We start from the raw sequence: 9,486 nt of genomic DNA, 5'->3' as shown, positions 1-9,486 counted from the left end.
TCCCACCAACTATCAGCGTGTTATCAAAAATGAGAGGATCTAATTTATAGATCTGACTGTTCCTTTTCACGCAAACGCCTCTTTGCAGAGATGAGATTTCTTCTGGAAATCGTTGGGATTGGCTATACTGAACAACTGTCCTTTCTGCATCTTGTAGGTCTTCTACTGACATTGGATTCATTTTCATTTTAGTCTTGTACTCATCCATCCTTTTGACAGTATCTGTTTTGCTGGTTGTTTTTTGGATGAGTTATCTTTGCTGGCTGAGTTGTAACAAGATTTTTTTTTTAATCTTAGCATCCATGCTACAGCCTTTTTTAACTTGTACCAGTCGGAATAGTACTCAATCAGCTGGTTTGTAAGAAAAATCTTTGTTTTTCTGCCTGTGAGATTGAGCTGTCTTGCTAAATCTTCAGTACAAAAAGTACCAGAACTCCCTGGGTCAATAAAGGCATATGTAGCATATCTGTGTAACCAGTATACTACATTTCTAGATAATTAAAAATAGATCATGACCAACAAAGTCAATGGGCTAGTTCTTAGAAGTCTAGATACGGCTCAGGAAGGAGTAGACGGACTAGAAGTTGCAGATGTGAGTGCCTTGTATTCACAGTGATTAATTATTTACATTACAATAAGAAAGGAAAAAAAACATTTAAATGGCCATATTAAAAAGGAAATAATACACAAAGAAAGCAAATTAAATTAACAAAATAAAAAAAAACAAATCAGTTCCACAGTTCCAGTAACAAGCCACAGTTCATAAAACCCCCCTGAACTGAGGCGGTTCAACAGGATCAGGTGAGTTTAGAGCGCCTGTTACAGTTCATATGCTGACAAAAGTCAGATCAGAGTGGGAACGATTTTGTTCATGGGCTGCAGTTCATATGCTGACAAAAATCAGATCAGAGTGGGAACAATTTTGTTCATGAGCTGCAGTTCATATGCTGACAAAAGTCAGATCAGAGTGGGAACAATTTTGTTCATGAGCTGCAGGAAGCCTCCCACCAGCCTGGTGGGGAAACCAAATCTCAACACCACAGGTGAAATCCTTTAGGCTCTTGGACCTGATTCTTCAGCTCGCCATCGAACCTGGCCTGTACAATAAAGCAGGACCAGTCTCAAATATATATACATATAAAATAAAAAATAAAAAAATTCCCTTCTCACCCTCCGCGGGTGGTCTCTTTCATCCTCTGAGCTCGGGTCCTCTACCAGAGGCCTGGGAGCTTGAGGGTTCTGCGCAGTATCTTGGCTGTGCCTAGAACTGCACATTTCTGGACTGAGATGTGTATATATATATATATATATATATATATATATATATATATATATATATATATATATATATATATATATATATATATATATATATATATATATAATCAAACATTCCAGTGTGCACACAAAAAAAATATGATCGGCACTCATTGCACTATGAATAATCCTAATCAATGCATTTCCAAGTATAAATTTTCTAGATAAATCTTATTCATAAAAAGTCAATAAATATGCTCCATACAAACAACAAACAATGCAAAAATCATCAAGATAAGCAAATACTTTTAATATTTAAGGCATCTCATTGTTCTCCAATTTATTTGTTCAGATTCGCAATAGAGCATCCGAATTGATATCAACTAACACCAAGTCTTCATAAAATGACTCACCAATTCCGGAGTTCATAAGGCATACAAGCGGTTTTGTGTTTCTATTATCCCTCAGCTCACGACCGGAGACTCCTAAAGTTAGTACAATTTTATCAGCATCATACAAGATTAAAGAAAAACAGAATGTTGCGCTTAACCGACCTGCAGCTCTGCTCTCCCAAACTTGTTCTAATCCTCCATGCTTTTTGCTCCAGCTAATATACCCAACAAATGAGCTGACGGTGGTACATGTGACTCAGACGCTCAACAATGATTGGCTGCTTAGTAAATCTCACGAGAATTGCAGTTATATAATCAAACTATCGCGAGATTTTGGAGGGCAATAGTAGTGAACCAGAAAATGGAACTCAACATTTCACTTGGGTTACACCCTCCCCCCTTAAATCCATGCAACACCGATGCATGTTAAATTATCTGAACATTAGAACATACAGGAGCATCAGAGACAGGTTCAGCAAAGGTCTCCCCATAAGCAGTAGCTAAGCTATGCAAAAGAGTTTGCACTACCGAAATTAATGGATTGCCCAAAGAAGCATACTGAAAGCGCTTAATTGGTTTTGGTTGTCGACTAGTTCGACGAATTGGCTGTTCAACTTCTAACCCATTATTGGTTTCAGGAATAGCTATAGGTGATTCAGGGGAATGTGGTGATAACATAATTGGCTTTGGTAATGTCTCTACTGGGCCACGGGACTCCAACACTTCAGATGATCTCAGCTCCGGAACCTGTACGGGCTTAACTGAACTTCCTGGGTCCATCTGATCTTCTGGAGGAACTTTCTCCAGGGCCGGAAGTGGATCCACGGTATCCAACAGTAGAGACGACTTGTCAATATCAGATGAGGGAATCCGCCTCTCTGTGTCAGCTTCTGGAACCCTGCTCATGGACTGGGTAGGGATTGTTCCCTCAACACTGACCTTCACAGGTGACAAAACTGAGAACCGAGGCACACTCCACTCCTCATCTTCCTCATCCAGGTTCTCCTCTAGGTCCTCTATTGGTACCTGGAAACTGCGGGTATGAGGTCTACGGGCAGGTGTAGAAATTGGCTGGTCAACTTCTTCAATCTGGGGAAGAAATCCACAAGGGAGAAGAAGGTCGCGGTGCAGAGTTCGAGTCCCTCCAGAGGGATCCGCTTCTGGTCTTACAATATACACAGGAAGCTCACCCATACGACCAACCACCACATAGATATTCGTCTCCCACTTATCCTCCAGTTTATGTTTTCCTCTGAGCCTCACATTTCTGACCAATACTTGATCACCTTCTTCAAGACTGGCTGGTTTCACTCTTTGATCAAAACGAGTCTTGTTTTTTCTTGCCATCTTCTCTGCATTTTTAGAAGCTAGTTGAAAACTCTCTTTCAGCCAAGAACGCAGATTCTGCTCATATTGAGAATGTGATTGAGATGATGGACTTCTGACAGGTAAGTTGAAGGCTATGTCGACAGGAAGCCTTGGACAGCGACCGAACATCAACTCATATGGAGTAAAGCCTGTAACCTCATTTCGGGTGCAATTATATGCATGAACGAGTGGTTTGACATACTCTTTCCACCTAGTTTTCTGCTCTGGCTCCAATGTACCCAACATGCTGAGCAAAGTTCTATTGAACCTTTCAACAGGGTTCCCACGAGGATGGTATGGCGTGGTGTGTGACTTTTTAATGCCAGCAATGTTGCAGAGCTCTTCAATGAGGTGAGACTCGAAATCAGGCCCTTGGTCTGTGTGCAGGCGTTCAGGAAACCCATAATGCACAACAAAATTCTCCCATAGACATTTTGCAACAGTCTTTGCTTTTTGATTGGCTGTTGGAAAAGCCATAGCATACTTAGTAAAATGGTCTGTGAGGACAAGAATGTTTTTAGTGTTGCTTTTATCAGGTTCAATCAATAGAAAATCCATGCACAGGAGCTCAAGTGGCCGGCTGGTCTGGATGCTCACTAATGGTGCAGCTCGTTCTGGCAAAGCCTTCCGGCGAATGCAGCGATTGCAGGTTTTAATCGTTTTCAACATCTGCAGCCATGCGTGGCCAGAAAAATCGAGATCTTACCAGATCAAGTGTTCTTTCAATCCCCATGTGACCCATATCATCATGAAGACTTGAAAGGACATCAGGACGACATTCTTCTGGCAGCACAAGCTGAAACGTTAAAACCTCACCATCCTGCCTTCTTCTATATAGAAGGTCATTTTTTATTTCAAGGCGATTCCATTCTCTCATCACCAGAGGGAGGTCAGGAAGCTCAGCCTTAGCAGTTGGAGGGATCTTTTCTCCTGTTTCAAGCTGATGAATAACTTCTCTCAAAACAGGATCAGCTCTCTGTTTCTCCCTGATGTCAAGAAGGGACAGTGATGGAAGGACTGACAACCCTTGAAACTCATCAACATACAAATCAGGAAGAACTGTAGGGGTCATACTCATCGTTTCCACCAGAGTAATGTTTCCTTCCAAAAGACCATCAGGACTTTGGCCTCTCAGCAGACAGCTGTGACAAATGGCTCCAACCACATCAGGGGTGAGTTCTACAGCATCCTCTGCTTCATCCATATGTGCTGTGATGAACTGTTGCACCATAGCCCATTCTCTCTGTGGATCAGATGTTTGGGGGTGTGGTCTCCTGGAGAGGGCATCAGCATCTCCGTTTTGGCTGCCTGCACGGTACTGCAATTTAAAATCATATGTAGACAGTGCAGCAAGCCATCGATGACTAGCAGCGTCAAGTTTAGCAGAGGTCAAGACATATGTTAATGGATTGTTATCGGTAATGACAGTGAAACTGGAGCCATAAAGATAGTCCTGAAATTTTTCAGTTACGCTCCATTTTAAAGCTAGAAATTCCAATTTATGGGCTGGATATCTGGCTTCACTGGCAGACAACCCACGGCTAGCATATGCAATAACTCGTAGCTTTCCCTCTTGTTCTTGATAAAGTGCAGCTCCAAGCCCAATGGTACTAGCATCTGCATGCAAGATGTAGGGTTGACTTGGGTTGGCAAAGCCAAGTACTGGGGCTGTCGTCAATCTGTCAATCAATGTGTCAAAAGCGGATTGACACTGTGCAGTCCACCTTTCATTAAAAGGTTGTTTTACATCATGGCTGTTATTTAGGACGTTTGCTTTGCAGCCTCGTTTGCGGGTAGAGGGGTACCCTTTTGTCAGGTCATTTAAAGGTTTAGCAATAGCAGCGTAGCCATTAATGAACCTGCGGTAATAGCCTGCAAAACCAAGAAACGATCGCAGTTCTTTTAAAGTTTGCGGAACTGGCCAGGATTTTAAAGCACTGATCTTTTCTGGATCCGTTTCAACGCCATGTTCAGAAACTACATGACCTAAATAACGCACAGATGTTTGAAAAAACTTACATTTTTGTGGTGATAATTTAAGACCATAATTTCTGAGCCGATGTAACACTCTTATCAACCTACTCTCATGCTCTTCTAGGGTGTCAGAGAAGATGATCAAATCATCCAAGAAGACTAAAACTTCTTTTAAGTTCAAATCACCCATGCACTTCTCCATAAGGCGCTGGAAAGTACTGGGTGCATTAGTCACGCCTTGGGGCATTCTATTGAATTCCCAGAACCCAAGTGGAGTCACAAATGCAGTTTTAGGTTTATCACCCTCTTCCATTTCTATCTGATAATATCCTGACTTCAAGTCAAGAACACTGAACCATCGTGAACCAGTGAGAGCTGAAAATGACTCTTCCAAATTTGGTAATGCATAAGCATCCTTTACAGTCTGGAGGTTCAACTTTCTATAATCTATACAAAGCCGAACATCCCCATTCTTCTTCCGAACGACTACGATCGGTGAAGAAAATGGTGACTCCGATTCTCTTATTACTCCTGCCTCCAGAAGATCTCGCAAATGATTGCGAACAGCCTCAATGTCATTTGGATGGATAGGGCGAGCCCGATGTTTAAATGGAGTCTCATCATGAAGATGGATGTGATGCTTCACCCGATCGGTACATCCAAAGTCGAGGTCATGATGGGAAAACACTTCTGGGATTTCTCCGAGTTTAGCAATAACTCGTTCTTTCCAATCTGGAGGAATAGGAGAATTTCCAAATTCAAATTTGAGATCCACTTTGTTAGCGTTCTTGAGCTGTACATTACAGCAGGAAACCTCAGACAGAAGCTGTGGTGATACTGTGATTTCTGCAATAGAAGCAGGTGGTGACAACGTTATGCTGTGGTTTGATTCATTTGTGATAACCACTGGAATCTTGGGAGGTGTATGTTTGGGCAATGACACCAGACAACTTTTCACACACAGTCCCCCTGGTAAGGGGGTAGAAGGCTGCTCAACTAATGCCCAACTGCTAACGGGCAGCAAGCTGGTACAGGCATAGCCTTCTAGAATGATGGTATGGCCTGCTGGAAAAATAACAGGTGACTCACCATCTAGTTCTACATCACACACACTGGGTTCTTGGGTTGGCTGATGACGCAACTGAAGCAGCTGAAGAACTACTTTGTAGCCATACTTAGCTGGGCTAAAGCTAATATTTTGGTCTTTCAGGTGTTTGTCATATAATGAATCAAGGGTGTTCATGCCAATCAGAACTTGGGACTGAGTTCCACTTTTAACATCTGGAACCACGAGCGCCAAAGTACAAACATCCAAATCTGTGCCAACAAACTCTTTAGGAAAAACGACTGACATTTCTATGTAACCTAAGTATGGGACAGCTTGGCCTGCAGCTCCTTCTACTTGTAACAACTCATTTAATGGTTTCACCGGTTGATGAGAAAAATACTGATTGTAGAATGAAACTGGCATTGTGGTCACTTGTGATCCAGTATCTAACAGGCATTGAACTCGTTGACCAGCCATTGTTACTTCACCAGTACATTTTGAGCCAATCAACCCTCGTGGCAATTCTGTAGCCTCAGAAGTTATATGAGACAGATTTGTGCATCTTATAGACTGCTTGGTGGGACTTTTCTGGTCCTCTGCAGTTCCTGTTTGTCCCTCAACAAGAACCGGGTTTAGTTTAACAACAGAGCACTATGAGAGTTCATTTTCTGCCATTTTTTCTGTTTTTCCACAAACTGCTTCTTTTTGGCAGCAACAAGTGAAGGATTAGGTGGATTATCACATTTTGGTCTTACATGTCCATCTTCCCCACAATTATAGCAGTAACCTGGCTTGGGTGGTAAAGCTACGTTTTTATGAGAAGATTGAGATGAACTTTTACTAATCTGTGGAGGCTGCTTGAGCTTGGCAACATGCATAGATTTTGGCAAATCAAACTGTTTCTGACCAGACTGAGCAGCTGTAAGAACAGTCAAGTGCTTCTGTACATCAGCTAACTGCTTAGCAAGTTGTTGGGTGATGGTAGTCAAGTTATCATAAGCGCTCTTTTCTTCAACTGATGCATAAGCATGATGCGAATGCACACTAGCTCTGGGTTTACTAGAGCCAAGGTGCTGTTTCATGCGCTGAGCTTTAGCAGCTTCCCTGTCTTCTTCTGTTCTCAACAATAATAACAGTTCTGCAAAAGATGGTGGTTTTGACTTGCGCTGCTTAAGTTGGAGCTCAGAGATTAAGGTGTCATCCCAACAACCACAACAGAATTGATTCAGCAGATGTTTTTCAAAATCAGCAGCCAATACACCACCCCTCCTCACAGCGTGGTTCAAAGTCACTTGCAAGCGTTGTAAATAAACTGATGGTTTTTCACCTGCATCTTGGAACTGCTCTATAAATTTGGCATACAACTCATCACCATCTTGGACTGTTCCATAAGCAGAATCAAGGATTTTAAGATAAATCAAAGGAGGTGCATCTGGTTGAAGATGTTTAACCATATCTGCAGCTGGTGGTAATAAACTGTCAAATATCTTTCTAGAGCGCTGTAGGTCTGACACAGCAGGATCCTTTAACAGAAGGTCAACACCAGATCGCCAAGTTTCATAGTCTATTTCATGTTGTGGTCTTGGGGTTCGACCAGAAAATGATCTAAGTTTTAAAGAGGACATGTGCATTGCATTATCGTCGTTTTTCATGATGTGCTCAACCACATACCTCTGCACTCCAGGTGGGTTAATATCTGAGAAGGACATGGCTGGCAAAGGTCCTGAAGGTCGTGATGCGTAGTGTGCTGTAGGATCAGATTGGACATGTGGCAACTCCCCATCATCTGTAATGGCATCTTCTGGCTTGAGATGAACACTCTGTGCTGTTGTACTGGGGGCAACCATGGTTGAATCCTCTTCATCTGAAGGAATCTTCAAGGAAGATTGGACTGGACAGAATTCAGTGATGGACTGGCCCAGTAGAGACATTACACTCTTAAGGACATCAGTGTAATTTTGACCTGTAAGCTTAGCCACATTTTCCATCTCACTCAGGTAAGTTTGAGTTTTTATTTTAGTTTCTAACTCAGAGCAAACCACTGAAAGTTCTTCAATTTGATAAGTAATCTTTACAGTTTGGCAAGTATACGAGTACGGCAAAATTTTACGCAACCTCTCCAACGCACTCCATGACACAAACTCAAAAATTATACAGTTATGAAAATCTGAGTCAGAATCAGTTATAGATTCAAACTTTTCCATTGACCCGTAACCAGTCAGAAAGTCAGCTACTTCATTATCAGCTTCTGTGTTTGTTGCATATCTAACCAACACTGCATTAGGTATTTTAACCCCATATTTCATCAAAACATCCATATTAGCAAAGAAAAGAACAACTGCAATACTTCAGGTCTGTTCAAACTCTCTCCTGGCTAGCTCGCCAGGATTAATGTAGCATATCTGTGTAACCAGTATACTACATTTCTAGATAATTAAAAATAGATCATGACCAACAAAGTCAATGGGCTAGTTCTTAGAAGTCTAGATACGGCTCAGGAAGGAGTAGACGGACTAGAAGTTGCAGATGTGAGTGCCTTGTATTCACAGTGATTAATTATTTACATTACAATAAGAAAGGAAAAAAAACATTTAAATGGCCATATTAAAAAGGAAATAATACACAAAGAAAGCAAATTAAATTAACAAAATAAAATAAAAACAAATCAGTTCCACAGTTCCAGTAACAAGCCACAGTTCATAAAACCCCCCTGAACTGAGGCGGTTCAACAGGATCAGGTGAGTTTAGAGCGCCTGTTACAGTTCATATGCTGACAAAAGTCAGATCAGAGTGGGAACGATTTTGTTCATGGGCTGCAGTTCATATGCTGACAAAAATCAGATCAGAGTGGGAACAATTTTGTTCATGAGCTGCAGTTCATATGCTGACAAAAGTCAGATCAGAGTGGGAACAATTTTGTTCATGAGCTGCAGGAAGCCTCCCACCAGCCTGGTGGGGAAACCAAATCTCAACACCACAGGTGAAATCCTTTAGGCTCTTGGACCTGATTCTTCAGCTCGCCATCGAACCTGGCCTGTACAATAAAGCAGGACCAGTCTCAAATATATATATATATATATATATATATAATCAAACATTCCAGTGTGCACACAAAAAAAATATGATCGGCACTCATTGCACTATGAATAATCCTAATCAATGCATTTCCAAGTACAAATTTTCTAGATAAATCTTATTCATAAAAAGTCAATAAATATGCTCCATACAAACAACAAACAATGCAAAAATCATCAAGATAAGCAAATACTTTTAATATTTAAGGCATCTCATTGTTCTCCAATTTATTTGTTCAGAGTCGCAATAGAGCATCCGAATTGATATCAACTAACGCCAAGTCTTCATAAAATGACTCACCAATTCCGGAGTTCATAAGGCATACAAGCGGTTTTGTGTTTCTATTATCCCTCAGCTCACGACCGGAGACTC

The 9,486-nt window shown here is 41.4% G+C and overlaps 2 long non-coding RNA genes across 2 annotated transcripts; both read right to left on the bottom strand.

Moving 5' to 3' along the window:
* Nucleotides 1-584: 584 nt before the first annotated feature.
* On the bottom strand, nucleotides 585-6,115 carry LOC148155545 (uncharacterized). The gene is made up of 3 exons (XR_015765219.1): nucleotides 1,812-6,115; nucleotides 1,671-1,742; nucleotides 585-1,097 (listed from the first exon to the last, which is right to left on the bottom strand). It is a non-coding gene; the product is annotated as an uncharacterized LOC148155545 (long non-coding RNA).
* Nucleotides 6,116-8,019: 1,904 nt separating this feature from the next.
* LOC148155544 (uncharacterized) lies at nucleotides 8,020-9,486 on the bottom strand. Its single transcript, XR_015765221.1, has 2 exons — nucleotides 9,415-9,486; nucleotides 8,020-9,073 (listed from the first exon to the last, which is right to left on the bottom strand). It is a non-coding gene; the product is annotated as an uncharacterized LOC148155544 (long non-coding RNA).

This window comes from Poecilia mexicana, unplaced genomic scaffold, assembly GCF_051168715.1.
Source record: "Poecilia mexicana isolate PSO_F unplaced genomic scaffold, ASM5116871v1 scaffold_14, whole genome shotgun sequence".
Taxonomy (NCBI): Eukaryota; Metazoa; Chordata; class Actinopteri; order Cyprinodontiformes; family Poeciliidae; genus Poecilia; species Poecilia mexicana.
The sequence above is the reverse complement of the archived record's forward strand: the minus strand, read 5'-3'. Positions and strand labels throughout refer to the sequence as shown.